Genomic DNA, 16,893 nt, shown 5'->3' with positions numbered 1-16,893 from the left:
TCAAGAAGCACTGTCGTGGCACCGAGATTGGTGTTGCAGCAACAGAAAATTACCGTTGGGGCAACCGGGATTAGGGGGAAACGTTTGTAAAAACGGGGAATGTGCTGGAGTAATGGAACTAGTGTTACAGCAACAGGAATAATGTTGGGACAACGGGAAGTGGTGTTGCAGCAACGGGGATAATGCCGCAGCAACATGGTGTTGCAGCCACGGGAAGTGGTGTTGCAGCAACAGGAAATGGTGTTGCAGCAACAGGAAATGGTGTTGCAGCAACAGGAAATGGTGTTGCAGCAACAGGAAATGGTGTTGCAGCAACAGGAATTCGGAGTCCGCCCAGTAATTCCTTTTGAAGCCTTTGCTCTCAGCTACTTCCCATGCTACATCTGCAAAATCTCGAAATATAATATTGCAATCCTTGGCAGGATTTATTAGTTCCTAAAAAAAAAATGTCTAATCCTAAAAATTACATAAATAATAGAAATTCAAGTGTTCTGAGGGACGGCAAGTTCCCCTGGAAAAGAATACTGTTTTATTGCCATGCAAGTGGCTTTAAAGTCCTCTTTGGAAACCGGCCGCTGATACAACCGAAGTCGGTAGCCATTCACTAACAGTGGTGTTCTGCTTCCATCGATTGTTAATAGTCTAACTGTTCCATTTGGGAAAACAGTATCCACTTCATACGGTCCCAGCCATCTTGTTCTCAGCTTCCCTTGAAAGTTCTCGAAACGTGAGTCGTAAAGAAGAGCCCAGTTACCTTTCTGGAACTGCTTTTGCTTAATGGTTCTGTCATGCCATCTACTCCTTTGTTGCTGTATCATAGTTGTTTGGTGGACGGCATCCAGTCTTTTCTCGTCCAGTTCCTGCAACTGCTGCAACCTGGCTGTCTGTGCATCAGTTAAATCAAGGTTAACAGCTAAGGCAGTTCTTAAGGTTTTAATTTCAAATTCTACAGGAAAAATAGCATTCTTTCCAAAAACCAATTCATAGGGTGAAAATCCTGTTGTGTTTCTCTAGGTGGTTCTGTAGGCCCAAAGAGCCTCGGGCAAACGCTGAAACCAGTCCCTTCTATTCTCCTTTATTGTTTTTGTTAAGATAGCTTCTATGACCTTGTTTGTGCTTTCCACCTGCCCATTTGCTTGGGGGTGGTAAGGTGTGGTCATCTTATGCTTGATATGATATTTCTGAAGCGTATCTTTGAAACCGTGAGAATTAAAAGGAGGTCCTCCATCAGTGACTAATTCTCTGGGTAGTCCAAATCTAACAAAGATTTCTTCAAATAGGAATGTTAGTACTGCTTCTTCATTAGCTTTAATGAGTGCTTTGGCCTCTACCCATTTAGTCATGTAATCTGTGCATACTAAAATGTAAACTCTTTGATTGGATGGAGGATTAATGGGACCTACAAAATCTAATGCCCATTTCTCAAAGGGTTCGAGAGTTACCTGAGGGTTGAGTGGCATTTCATCCCTATGGTTGGGCTGGCCCATTCTTTGGCAGCTGTCACAAGCCTTCACATATTTTTTTGCATCTTTAAAAAGTGATGGCCAGTAATAACCCATTCTAAGTACCTTGTGAGTTGTTCTTTTATCTGCAAAATGTCCTCCACAAGGACCATCGTGACAAGCTTTCAATATGTCATAAATCTCATCTTCCCCAACACATCTCCTGATTTCTTGATCTATCCCTGTATGGAACAGACACCCGCTTATCCAGCTGTATGTAGCACTTTGTTGGATGATCTTTCTTCTTTCTCTGTGTGATAGGTGTGATGGTAATTTTCCTGCAACTAAATAATTGGCAATGTCTGCATACCAAGGTGAGTGAGCAGATACTGCAAATAGATACTCATCAGGAAAAGAATCATCTACTGGAACATTTTCATTGGTTTTTAAACGAGAAAGAAAATCAGCAACTACATTTTCTTTTCCTGGCCTATCTACGATTGTGATATCAAATTCCTGTAATAGTAATAACCACCTGGTGACTCAAGCATTAGTAATTGATTTATTCATTAAATACTTGATGGCCGAGTGGTCTGTATGCACAAAGGTAGTATAGCCAGTAATATAATGCCGAAATTTATTAATAGCATAAATAACTGCTAAAAATTCTTTCTCAGTTACTGTATAATTTAACTCAGCTGGTGTCAGGTTTTTGCTAATGAAATAGATAGCATAGGGGAGATTGTTTTCTTCCTAACCGAGGACAGCTCCAATTGCCGTGTCTGAGGCATCAGAGGAAATGTGAAAGGGTAATGCCCAGTCGGGTCCTCTCAAAATAGGAGCTGTGGACAACTGATACTTAAGTTTATTGAATGCAGTCTCACAGTCATCAGTCCACTTGAATTCAGCATTTTTCATTAATAACACAAACAAAGGAGAAGCTATTTTAGAAAAATCCTTAATAAATCTTCTGTAATATCCGGCATGTCCTAAAAAACTTCTCACCTCTGTTTGTGTTTTGGGGATAGGAAGGTTCTGAATCACCTGAATCTTAGCTGGGTCGACTTGGATTCCTAAAAATGAAATGAAATGACCTAATACAATGCCCTGGTTCATCATCATGTGGCACTTTTCAGTGCTTAAAGCGAGGTGCGCTTCAATACACCTCTTGAGTACTTTTTCAAGGTTTTGCAGGGCATCTTCAAAGGTCACTCCATAAGGAGTAAAGTCGTCCATGAATATTTCTAATGAATCGTTTAACATATCAGAAAAGATTCCTATCACCGCTCTCTGAAATGTCGCTGGAGCATTACACAACCCAAATGGCAGTACTCTATAGGCAAAGGTTCCCCATGGGCTGGTAAATGTGGTTTTGTCCTGATCCTGGGGTGCAATCCTGATTTGGTTGTATCCACTAAACCCATCCAAGAATGAGAAGAATTTCTTACCTGCTAAATTATCCAATACTTGATCAATAAAAGGTAAAGGGAAATGATCTTTTTGGGTTGCTTTATTTAATGATCTATAGTCTACACTTACTCGCCATTTCCCATTCTTCTTTGGTACAATTACGACTGGAGAAACCCACTCGCTGTCAGATATTGGATATATGAATCCTGCATTTAAAAGTTTTTGGAGTTCCTCCTTCACAATTTCTCTGAGGTTAGGGTTCATTCTTCGTTGGGGTTGACAGACTGGTCGGGATCCCTCCTTAATGTATATACGATGAGTACATAATTCAGGGGAGATTCCTTTCATGTCTGTGTAGTCCCATGCGAATGCCTCTTTGTTTGCTTGGAGTAACTTTATTAATTTCTGTTTTTCATCCTCAGTCAAATCAGGATTTATATTCAGCGTTTTACCAGGCTCAATTTCAACTGTTGTGCTCTTGGAAGAGTTGCCTAATGCTGTCTGGCATAAGTTTTCATCATTCATATTCTGCTGGGATTCAGGTTCTAGGATTGCAGCGAAGTGATTAGATGTTTCTGGATTAACCGAAGAGGGTTCAGAAATAAAACTGCTAATTAGTTCATCTTCGGTGGAATCTTTAAAGGTCAAAGCTTGCCCAATAGTTAATATCGGTTGGGTTTCCTCATCCTCATAGTCTACCCATATAGAATTATCACTGTTAATCATGGGAGTGGCATGGGGATAGAGGGTCAGCTGTTTAGTTTCTTGTCCATTGGAGATGGTCATTGATCCAGATCTACAGCTGATGAAAGCATCTGCTGTAGCCAACCAAGGTCTCCCTAGAATCAACGGATGACCCCCCAACTTTGTTTTGGTTTGTAAGACCACAAAGTCAACCGGGTAGTTCCAGGATTCTACAGAGATTATAAGGTCTTCAATGACCCCTTCAGGTTTGATCGTAGAACGGTCAGCTAATTCTAAGATAGTAGGAGTTTCCCTGATAAAGTTTTTCAGCTGGAGCAATTGAGCTGTTTCGAGAGTCATGATGTTTATTGCGGCTCCTAAGTCTACTAAGACTTTAGAGATAAAGGTTTTTCCGACCTGGACTGTTACTGTAGGGTGACCAGGGTCACCATACTTGACAGGATAATATTTTTCAGTCATTAAGGCAGTTAATTCCCCCATCACATGAACTGTGAGGGGGTCTTTAGCCTTCCTTCCAGGTTTCTTTACACAGATGTCTCTAATAGTTCTAGCATATATAGGAACATCCCTTAGTGCTTGCAATAATGGGATTTTGACATACAAGTTCTGTAACTCTCCTAAAAGATTGAAGGTAGGTTGTTCAGGTACTTTAGTGAGAGTCAGTCTTTCAGGGAATGGTGGGTCTACCGTTTGGTCATTATTGTTAGGTGTTGTTTCTACTGTTTCAGTACTATGGTTAGCTGGTTTCTCTTTTCTAGTCTCTTCTTTGTCAGAGTCCATGATATCATCTATAATAGGTTCAACTATTCTCCCTGAGCGAAGATGGATATCATTACATTGCAGGGGAGGAATAGACTGACTGTGAATGTCAATAACTTGCAAGGCCTTATTATTATTCGGATTAGGGTTAGGTTGTACAGGCAGCTATGGTCTCATTGCCTGATTATTCAGAGGATTATTAGATGGTAAGGAAAGAGATTGTTGTTGTTGAGGAAAAGGTATCTGTTGGGCTGCCTAGTTTGGGTTCCATTGATTAAAGTATGGTTGCTGGGGGGCCCAAGGATTCCACATAGTAGGGTCAGGAAAAGGGATATTTGGTTGCTGCATAAGTGGAAAATTCATTGTGTTGAAGGGTGGGTATTGCATTTGATTCATGGGTGGGTAAAAAGGAGAATTATTATTCCAACGATTGAATGTTGTATTAGAGCTCGTACCTTGTCTTTGCGGCCATTGCCTCCTCTGAGTCATTAGGTACACCGCTTCAGCTTCTTCTTCAGTTGTTCGCAGTGCTGCTTTGATTCCAGGCAGAGAGGGGCATTGCTGTGTTTCATGATCCTTCTCGCAGATTGTGCATATAGGCATCCTATCCAGTGGGCATTCTCTAAGTGGATGTTTTTCTCTGCATTTTGAACAGAAAATTGCCAGAGCAGCTTCTACTTCTGCCTGTTTCTTCTTGACCTGCAGAGCATCAATCTATGAAGCAAAAGAACTTAGCATTTCAGTTTTAAATTCTTCTAATAAGTTACCTATCTCAGCTCTTGTTGCTCCTCCACTGGCTGACTTCTGAACCCTTGAATACACATTATCTCTGCTTTTCGATCTGCCTGCCGCTCCCCTTGAACACCGCATACAGAGCTTAATAATTTCATCAAAGGGTTCTTTAGAAATGTCCCCTTTCCCAAGCATGTTCAGCATGTCCAGGCAATCATCTCTTACCCCTTTTAGCAGTATGGTCTTCAAAATATCTTTGCTCATATTAGGATGATCAGACCGCTGCAGATTATACTGTAATCTTTCCACGAAATCTTCCAAATTCTCATCCTCTTTCTGGACCATTTTAAACAATTCTTCCTTTCTTTCTCTTGTCTGGCAGTAGTCTTGATACTTAGCCAGAAATCCCTCTTTCATTTGGTCCCAGGTGGTGATTTCCTGAGCTCCCAAGCTCATAAACCACCTCAATGTGTTCCCTTTTAGTGTTGCTGGAAACAATTTTAGCTTCTGATTAGGACTTATGTAATCATAGCTTCTACACAGTATGTTGAATTCGAAGAGGAATTCGTCCGGATCTTCGGAGGACAACCCATGGAAATTGGGTAATGCCGAGAGTGGAATATTTTTCATTGGGGTTGTTCCTCTCGGAAGTTCCCCAATAGGGAATTCCAGGGTAGAGAGCGAGTTTTCCCCTCTCCCTTCTGTTCTGTTATCCTCCATCGGTATTTTCCCTGAATCACTCGCTCTGTCTTCTGTGTCTTCTGTTTCTTCAGGTTCCTCTTCCGGTTCCTCGGTGTACTCTGGTGCTTCCAGCTTCCTCTCAGGTCCTATCACTTCCTCCGTTTGTTGGTCTGTTTGTGAGGAGTATTGGATCTGGGGTCTCCAGGAACTCGTCCTCTGTGATGCTTCGGCCTTAGAGATGATTTCGTCGATGTAAGTCTTCCTTCCTCCTTTGCCGCCTGTAAAATTAGGTTTCTTGCGTCCTCTCATACACCTGTTATTTTCACAAAGAAACCATTAATGCTTTTAGAATTCTTTAGTTTCCTTCCCCGGCAACGGCGCCAAAATGTTGGCTAGTTGAATTGTTTATGAATTAAACATTCAAGTACCACATTAATTGTTGACCAGGGAGAGTCTTTTTATTTCAAAGGCTACTGCGTACTGTATGTACTTAAAGTCTAAAAGCATCGAAAGCTGTAGTATATGTAATTCTTGCGCTATGTCATTAAAGTACTTGTTAAGATGAAAGAAATTAATTAAAACTACGAATCTGGAAAGCAAAATAATGGATGCTCTGTTGGCAGAGGATCAGGACCCTATCCTCCAGATGGGGACATTCAGCACCTGCCCCTCTAATCAGAATTACTAATGCACACTGCACTCTCATTCACCGGTGAAAAACAAACTCAAATGATCAATGAAACAGAGTACTAGCAAAACAAAGAATACCAGAGGTAATGCTATCAAATCCAAACAGAGTACCAGAAAGAAATTACTGCACACTTACACACTTGACAGGAAAGTAAATGGGTGAATCTTGTGAGGAAGGTGGGCCCAGTCCCTCTCACAATATTCCCCAGGAAAACGAAGACGGGATTAAGTGTTCAACACAGTTTTATATTCATCTGCCAAAAAGATTAAATACAGTAGAGTTCAGACTTGCTGATGTTCTCAGAATCTCAATTACGGACTGACCATAGACACCGACTAACTCCCTTTTCATGTAGATGTCTCCTCTTTATAGAGGAGACATCTATTACAATAGAGTATTACAGCCTATTCAGTTAACCCGTCTTGTCAAAAATAAGCAATTCAGAGTGCTGTTACAACAGTATGATAATACATTCTTTTCTTGAGCTTTAGCTGTTACACGGCGGGTAACTGACTTTGACTGTCTTCTCGGGATCTTCATATTCCTTCGCCATTTCCCCATGCTGTTCATGCTGACTGTGTTCTTCTTTCTTTAGACTTCCGCTTGATTATGCCACGTCAAGATTCTCTAGATAGCTGCCATCTGTTGTTCGTGGCTGTTACAAAATAGCTTGCTTTAGGTAATTGTTGTTGCTGACTGTAGCAACTACGGAGTTGCTGCTTCTGGTGTTGCAGCAACTGCGTAGTTGTTGTTTCTGGTGTTGCAGCAACTGCGTAGTTGTTGTTTTTGGTGTTACAGCAACTATACATTATAACTCCTGCAAGCTTAAGACAATTATTTGACAATTTAGTCAGCGTTTCCAAGGATAAGTATAAAGATATTCACGAATATGAAATAAACAATTAAACATAGATATGAGGAAGGTTACTTCATACCTTGGGGTTAATATGTCATTATAAAATAAAAGCTTTCAACTTATGACTGCAAAAGGGTAATTATATGGCAAAAGATAAGGTCAAAAATAGGTCAATTGTGAGTCCCAATAGCATTTGCAGAAGTTCTGGCATTTTCGGTAGTTCCCGAAAGTTCTCGGCAATTCCGGTAGTTCCTGGAAATTCTAGCAGTTCCGGTAGTTCCAGCAGTTCCCGGTAGTTGTCGTAGTTCCTCGCAATTCTGGTTGTTCCAGCAGTTCAGGCAGTTCCTAACAGTTCTAGTAGTTCCATCAGTTCTCAGCAGTTCCAACAGTTCTGATAGTTCTAGCTGTTCCTAGTAGTTCCCAGCAGTTCTGGCAGTTCCCGATAGTTTCGGTAGTTCAGGAAGTTACAGCAGTCTCGGCTATTCTGGCTATTCCAAGTAGTTCCTAGTAGTTCTCGGTAGTTCCTCGTAGTTCTGGTAGTTCCAGTAGTTCCCGACAGTTTCAGCTTCTCGTAGCTCCGGTAGTTCCTGGAACTTCCTGGCAGTTCCGACATTTCTAGTAGTTCCAATTGTTCCGGCTGTTCGTGGCAGTTCATGACGGTTCCAGCTTCTGCCCTCTAGATTAGGGCGGCGTTATCTCTTAGGATCTATCCTCTATTAAAAACCAAAGACAATTAGAGAGGAAGAGATCCCAAGTGTGTTGAAAATGACTTGAAGGCCACCTCTATTTATACTAAAACGTTGAGCAAAAGTGGGGTTTATTTAGTTTTTGTCCGACCTTGACGAATTGTCCCATAACACAAATCAATTCATATCTCCATGAATACTTATCAACCAATCCTACACCTCTCGATGAGAGGGATCCAAGAAAAATATTAGCTTCCATTAATAAGATGACCCACATGAAGTTTGGCCCTAGTTGCCAATTTTAACACTCGCTCTCAACTAGGGTGAATTCCATCTGCCGATCCATATGCCTGACTATACTATCTCTACCATCATTGTCCTGCATTGCTCTGTTGAGCTTTTCTCTGCTGAACCATGAACAGGAAGAATTGATAGAGAATGTCTCATACCATTCTCTATTAACCCGAAGTCAGTTTCATCTGAAGAGAGTATGTCACATCACTCTTACTAACCCGAAGTAGGTTTTATTGATCCCAGATCAATATCAAAGGAGAGTGTTTCAAACCACTCATACTGATCCCAGATCAGTTTCGTTGATCCCAAATCAATGGAGGTCATCCTAACATAGGGAGTATAATAGATACAATGATGCATCGATCGATAGTACTACTATGGTCCCTAACCCCTTTTCCCTACTCATTGATGAGATGAGAGGTACTTCCCATGAATCCCAGACTGCATGGGTAGCATGCCTCAATAGGAGAAATAATCATCATGTTTCAAAGTTTCCACGAGAGAACTAATCATCCCGGCCCATAGGAGAACTAATCATCCTGTTCCACAGTTGCCACAGGAGAACTAATCATCCCCGCCCATAGGAGAACTAATCATTCTGTTCCACAGTTGCCATGGGAGAACTAATCATCCCAGCCCATAGGAGAACTAATCGTCCTGTTTCCAAGTTGCCGCGGGAGAACTAATCATCTTGTTCCATAGTTGCCATGGGAGAACTAATCATCTCGGCCCACAGGAGAACTAATCATCCTATTCCATAGTCGCCACAGGGTATCACAGGCGAAGGTTGAACCTGTCATCCTATACATAGCATATCACCAGGGGAGGTTAGTTGCCCTATGGTCGTATGTTGCTCCAGTAAGTACCCCAAGCTCCTGAGAGCTCCTAAATCTCAATGCATGCAACACGCAGGACCCTTATACGAAGGTCTCTCAATGACTCCAAGTCATTCGGGAAAGTCATAGATTTGACCTTTCCCCGAGGCTTTGGAAAAATGTTTGTGACCTGTACATTAGTCTCAATGCGATGGATCCTCCTCGCTCATCGACTTACCATATCCAGATAAGGCAGTGTCTAATGTCTATCTGTTGGAGCAATCATCGAATACATGATTCCTCACTAATCGAATCCCTCATCTGGTTGTCATAGAGAATCGCATTGGTATTCATCATGTGTTCAAACAGCTCACTTAAGAGCTTTTGCAATGATGCAGCTTCACACAAGATCATACTCGTAGCTATGTATTTGGTCTCGGTGGTGATTATAGCAATCAAATTCCACTCCTTAATCATCCATGATATCGAAGCAGAATCCAAAGAGAACCAGCATTGAGAAGTGCTCTAATGATCCTCCACACCGCCTGCCCAGTCAACATTCAAATAATCATGCAGTTTCATATTTCTGGAAGTGTATCTCAATCCATGAGAGATTGTGCCCTGAAGATATCTCAGAAGATTCTTGGCACCAATCTAGTGAGGCTCAAACAAATATGAGCTCACCATACTAACTGCAAAACATATGTCCGAACGGAAGTTCACCAAGAACATCAACATGAATGATTTTATGAAACTCAGACACATTTCCCAAATCTGGTCCAACTGATGAGCCCCAAATTTGGTAACATTTTGGGCTCATTTGGCCTAACTACCCTTGCTCAATCCTTCATTTTTCATAACTTATGCATCATTTTTTAGTATATTTATGTCATTTGTACGAATGAGGGCAGTCACTATTCCTAGGTGGCTAACACATGCTTATTTCAGGTTTTTTGACATTTAATGGAGCAAAACCACGCAGATGAGGGCTAGGAGATAGCCAAGATAAGATTGAGATTTTGTAGGAAGGTTGTCCACAGCATTGAATGGCCTTCCTCGTGATCTTCACCCCCAACTCCGAGCTCCAACAGCCACCACCACCGAGCTAGAAGGCAGCCAAACGGATTTTGAGGAAGCAGCAGATTACTCTTAGTTTGGTCAGCTAAACCCCACTAATTTAGGAGGCCAGCTTGGCCCTCGTAATGTATAAATGATGAGGCTGTGGCCTTCGAGGGGGACTTTTAAAACTTGTTGCATATTCTGAACTATGAGCTGATAGCTCTGTTTTGCTCTTTTGTAAGCCATTTTTGGCATGTTATTTGACTTATGACTATTATCTTTTAATGAAAAGCAGGCAGATTTGAGTTCAGTTCTGAGTTCTTAAAGGAGCCATAACTCTCCGGGTTGGGCCCAACCTGAGAGCCTAAGGCCTCCTTCCTCTGTATTATTACCTTTCTTTCAGCATTGTATTTCTTTTCCTTTACATGCATTTGGAAACGCAGTTTGCTGAGTTGAATTTCTTGGTGTGGTTAAGTAGGTTAGTTTTATGAACAGATTTGCTTCATTAGTTTAGATTAGAGTAAGGGGATTGGAGTTAAAAAGAGTTCCAAAAAGGGTTGACTGCACACTCACTTTCACCTCTGTTTAGGGACTGGAATTGCAGACCGTGCCACCCACCAAAAACATTGTTTTACATGTTCATGCAATCTTTGATGCAATATTTTCATTTGTAGAAGTGTCCATGTGTTTAGATCTTGTGGAATGATTCTTTGCTTCAGCACCATGCATGATTTTCCTCAGAAATAACGCTGTTGTTCTTTGGTTTTATTAAAACAGTTAGAATAGGTTGATGAAATTTCGGTTATGTACAAGACGTGGATGATTTGTTTCATTTACACTGTGTAGTATTGCTCCCTCACTCCCTTATCCTTCTAAGCCGTGCCTAGGCCATCTACTCATCTCCCAGGTAGACCACTTGCTTCCTAACTCTTCTATCACCCACGTTATTCTACCTTTTCAGCCTTCTATTCCCTCTACCCTCCTTTAGACCAACCAGCTTAGCGCACCCCCTCTTCATCTCATCTCTCTGTCACTGAGTCCTTACAAGCTCCCCTCCTACCTCCCTATCCATCCATACAACCTCTTCCACTCATCCATCACCCAAAAATCAGATTGTAGAACATCCTGTAGGAATTACTGAACTTCCTGTAGAAATCCCCAACATCCCGTAGAACCCCTGCAGACTTCCTGTAGAAGCTCGTAAACACGGTTGCTAGGCATCTCAGCTTTGTTAACTTCTCTGAAAGGATGTTAGGGACTCCTTAGACCCTCTTTGAGCCTTCCTGACCTCTTCCAAGCATTCCCCTCCTTGATCTATCCCTGCACAGTCAAGACCCAGTTAGAAGGACATGCATAATAATTCCAACAACTTGAGCAAAAATACAAAAATATGTTCTCTTCAGATGAAAGTAGTCTAGACACATGCATCTCACCTTGATAGAAGTAATGGCATCACTTTCAGTAGTTTTCATTCCCACCGTTGCATCAGAAGGACTAGTTGGTAGAATTAGGGTTTGCTAGGGTTTTCATTTCTTGTTGGCTTTCAGTTCATTTTTGCAAAGTAGGTTAATTTCCTTTGAGTTAGCTTTCGTTCATCAGTTAGAAAGCTTCTTCTGAGAGCTCATAGAAGTTGGCTTGAGCCCTAGTGGACTTGTGCCAGCTGACCAAGTGACAGCTGCGACAAGAGCTAGTACTTGTGCATACAGCACCGTCGCTTCCAAGTTTGTTACGAACTACCGGGTTGATAAAATTAGAGAAGGAAGCTCCAGGAGTTGTAGCATTATTGCTACAATACTGGAGCCCACCATCTTTTTGGCGCCGTTGCCAGGGAAGCGCCAGAGTATTAGTAATTGTTGCTTTTCTTCTATTTTCCTACTCTCGCCTTCTGCTAAGTAGTTTATTTCATTTCCATTCTGCAAAAGTAGCATAGACATTTCCCGCTTTCATAGATTAACATTTCAATTCCACAATTTCATTTTTGCAAGTGTAGATTAGCATTTCAATTCTGCAATTCCATTTGAGCAAAGTAGATTAGTTCTTTCCTACTTTCATTTCAATTCTGCATTTTCATTTCAGCAAGATAGTTAGTTGTAGATCAATTTGTTTCAGTTTTTGCAGGTACGAGTAAAAACAAAAGCAATCAAAAGTCTTTCCATTTCATGCCTCGTAGGAATCGAGATAAAACAGGCAAATTCTTACCCAACACCCCCACCACATCACTGAGTCACCCTTCTCTCTTCTTTGGTGATAGTGATCCAGAAGAACCTATAGGTGAACCTCCTGAGATATACGAAGATCCTATAGCAGAAGAAGAGTTAGAGACCACTCCATCTGAAGCTATGGCTGACAATAGGGGAGAAGATGAGAGAATAGAAGGTGTCTTCCCCATCCGAGAGACCAATGGAGACATGAAAATGCAGAACATAAGCCCCTCCGCTTTACCTCACTTCCATGGACTGACTACTAAAGATCCTGACACCTTCCTGTTTGAGTTTGTTGTCCTTTGTCGAACCTATGACTATACTGAAGATGAGCAGAAGCTGAAACTCTTCCCCTCAACACTTAAGGATGCAGCATTACGCTGGTTCATGGGCTTACCTTTGAACAGTATCACCACTTGGGCTCAGATGCAGCAAGCTTTCAATACCAAATATTGGGACTACTGTAGGTCCAAGGAAACCAAGGGAGAAATCTTTCGGATGACCATGGGAAATGATGAGTCCTTAGAGGATTACGAGGAAAGGTTCCAACTTAGCTATAAACGGGCCAGGTGCACACTTGACCCTGAATCCCGCAAGTTGGTCCTGCTCCGAGGAGTCCCTGAAGACATCTTAGATATCCTTCACATGCTAGTTGGAGGAGATATATACCAACTGTCTTATGAGGACATAAATACTGTGTTTAGAAACCACTCTAGGGCAGCCCGGAAAAGAGGTAGAGGAAACCTCCTCTCAGCTAGTATTCCTTTCTCCTAACATGAGTTTGCAAATCAATTAGAGGATCTCAAGAGTGAGGTGAGACAGACCATTGCCATGCAACTTGATACATTCTGAATCCAGCAGTGGAAGGAAGAAGCTGAGAGGGCCTTGGCTATCTTCTGCCCTAGGTGTACAAGGAAACACCCTAAGAACGAATGCCCATTACATTCGGTTGAAGTATGTTTTGTTTGTGAGGAGGAACACCCCACAAACCAATGTCCAACTTTACTGGGCTTAAAGTCATGTATCAAGGGACAGAAGCCCCCACTGAACCTCTCTATTTCCTCAAACAGAGGAGGCCACAAGGACCTAGACCCTACCAGCAGGGGATGCAAGGGACACCCCAAGCTTATTACAACCCCAACCAATCCGCTCCTATGCCCTCCTGGGGTCCCCCTGCTCATTCTTCCTGGTCTATACCACCTCCATGGTCTTACCCACCTCAATACCATACTCAACCTACTACTCATTCGTTTCACTCACATGCCCAGCCACAGCCTCAGTGGAATGCACCTCAATCGGGGTGGAGGCCCCAGTACAATACTCCTCCGGCCATTTTGCCTCCACCACCAGCTCAACCACAACCATTACCTCCTGCTCCTCCAAGGCAACCTCAAATGCCTGCTCAACCGAACCCGAACCCCAACAACAGACAGGCCCAACAGGTATATACTGGGGAAACATCATGCCCTACCTATGCTGTGGAGATCCAGGAGATCAATCTGCGATCTGGAAAGACTCTTCCGGATCGCCAACCTCCTCCCTGAGAGGACGAGGAAGATAAACAGGAAAGTGAACCAAAGTCTATTCCACCCTTTCCTAAGAGACAAACAGCCACCACACAACCCAACCCAGAGGAGGACGAGATTCTGGAAGAACTCAAGCAGTTGTGTGTGAAAATACCACTTCTCCAAGCCATCAAAGATGTACTGATATACAACAAACTGGTTAAGGAAAAGTGTTTCAGACACCCAGGCAGGTGAAAGAGAGATGCTTCAACCATCAATGTCATAGGACAACTGTCTGACTTATGTTGGGACAAGTCATCTGCCCAAAGTATCTAGATCCTGGGAGTCCTGTAGTAGATGTCCACATCAATGGCACCATCATACCTCGCACCTTGATCGATCTGGGGGCTGCCATTAATGTGATGACAAGGGATACCATGCTCAAACTCAACCTTCAGGGTTCCTTGAGAAAGACCTCGACAGTCCTACAACTAGCAGATCGCTCCACCGTGACTCCCGAAGGGATTGTAGAGGATGTCTTGGTCTCTGTTGACTCTTGGGAATACCCTGCAGATTTCTTGGTTCTGCAACCAAAGGCAAAGCTCACTGGATATCCTCTTATTTTTGGAAGGCCTTGGTTAGCCACTGCAGATGCTTACATAAGCTGCCGTGCAGGAAACATGACCATCAAAAATGGTCCTATGTCCAAGCAGCTTGTCCTATACCCTCCTACCCAACCCTCATTAGAGCTTGACTTACCACTTTGGTTGGACGAGGGAGAAGAGGATGAGGTGTACTCAGCACCTTTGTGCACCTTAGACACCACTACGGGAGATCCCCCAACCGAGGATGATTTGATTGAGACCTTGATCCAGAATCCACCTCCTAGTGCACTGTCCTTAGAGGAATTGGTGGAGGATGCCCAAGCCAGCACCTTAGTGGACCTTTTTGCGACCAACCCTGTCTCTCCCAGAGTCAAAAATGTGGAGTTCGGCCCTGAGAGAACGTTAAAGATCAGCTCCTCCCTATCTCCTTCCCAGGAAAAGGAGCTGTGTAGTCTATTGGCCAGTCATCTAGATGCTTTTTCTTGGAGCTATAAGGAGATGAAAGGAGTCCATCCTTCGGTCTGTACCCATCACATCTACATCAAAGAGGATTGTAAACCGGTTAGGCAACCACAGAGGAGAATGAATCCAGCCCTTAAGGACATCATCAAGGAAGAATTGCAAAAACTGTTGGATGCCGGATTCATTTACCCCATCTCGGATAGCGAATGGGTGTCCCCTTTGGTGTTGGTTCCCAAGAAAAATGGTAAGTGGAGAATCTGTGTGGACTACCGAGAACTGAACAAAGCTACCAAGAAAGATCATTTTCCTCTACCTTTCATAGATCAAGTGTTGGATGGACTGGCAGGAAAGAAGTTTTTCTCTTTCCTAGATGGGTTTAGCGGGTACAACTAGATCCAAATCAGCCCGGAAGACCAAGATAAGACCACCTTTACTTGTCCTTGGGGTACCTTTTCTTACCGAGTCCTTCCCTTCGGACTATGCAATGCTCCTGCCACCTTCCAGAGAGCCGTCCTGAGCATCTTTTATGAGCTGGTCCATGATGCGGTGGAAATATATATGGATGACTTCACTCCTTATGGGTCCAACTACCAGGAAGCATTGTCCAATATGGGAAAAGTCCTAACCAAATGCATTGAGATGAACCTGTCCCTTAGTCCTGAAAAATGTGAATTCTTGATGACTGAAGGGACCGTTCTAGGCCATACCATTTCTTGCCAAGGGTTACAGGTGGACCCTAACAAAATTGCTCTCATCAAGAAGGTTCCACCTCCCGAGAAGGTAAGGGATGTCCGAAGTTTCTTAGGATTAGCAGGGTATTACAGGAGATTCATTAAAGACTTCAGCAAGCTAGCCTCGCCATTGTTTGGCCTCTTGGCAAAAGATGTGGAGTTTAAATGGACTGACGATTGTCAGAGGACTCTGAATGAATTAAAGGACAAGTTGGTGTCTGCCACAATCTTGAGAGGTCCAAACTGGGCCCTACCTTTCCACATCCACACTAATGCCTCGAACAAAGCCATAGGGGCAACCTGAGGACAAGTTGAACAAAAACTTCCATATGCCATTTACTTTGTTAGCAAAAACTTATCCAAAGCAGAACTGAATTACACTGTAACTGAGAAAGAATTCTTGGCCGTGGTCCATGCACTGAACAAGTTCCGACATTATATCACTGGCTATCAAACATTTGTACATACTGATCATGCTGCAATTATATATTTAATGAATAAACCAGATGGGAATGCTCGTATTCTTAGGTGGTTACTTTTTTTGCAGCAGTTTGATTTGACTATCGTTGACAAACCAAGTAAAGAAAATGTTGTTGCTGACTTTTTGTCTAGATTGGATTTATCTGCAGATGAGGATGGAACAGTGGATGACCAGATGCCCGATGAACATATGTTTGCTATTTCAGTACTCTCTCCATGGTTTGCTGATATAGCAAACAACCTTGTTTCACCACAGTTCCCTCTGCACCTATCCTCAAAAGAGAAGAGCAGAATCGTCAGAAAAAGTGCCTCATTCACTTGGATCGGGGGCAACCTGTTCAAGCTTGGCCCTGATCAGATCTTAAGGCGTTGTGTAAGGGAGGAGGAAGTCTTTGATATCCTCCTCACCTGTCATGATGGGCCTTGTGGAGGACATTTTGCAGCAAAGAGGACTACCTTCAAAATCCTGCAGGCAGGCTACTATTGGCCCACGCTTCATCAAGATGTCAGAAGGTATATCAGCCAATGTGACCGATGCCAAAGGATGGGGAAACCGACTCAAAGGGATGAAATGCCTCTCCAACCTCAAGTGACTCTTGAGCCATTTGAGAAGTGGGGTATGGATTTTGTGGGTCCAATCAACCCTCCTTCGAGGCAAAGGTCTTACATCATTGTGTGCACAGACTACCTGACAAAGTGGGCAGAAACCAAGGCAATCAAAGCAGCGACAGAAGAAAAGGTGGCTGAGTTCTTAAGAGAAAACATCTTCTACAAATTTG

The sequence above is a fragment of the Pinus tabuliformis genome, chromosome 2_2 (assembly GCF_031772625.1).
Source record: "Pinus tabuliformis cultivar Carrire ecotype Pingquan chromosome 2_2, CPIR1, whole genome shotgun sequence".
Classification (NCBI taxonomy): Eukaryota; Viridiplantae; Streptophyta; class Pinopsida; order Pinales; family Pinaceae; genus Pinus; species Pinus tabuliformis.
The sequence above is the reverse complement of the archived record's forward strand: the minus strand, read 5'-3'. Positions refer to the sequence as shown.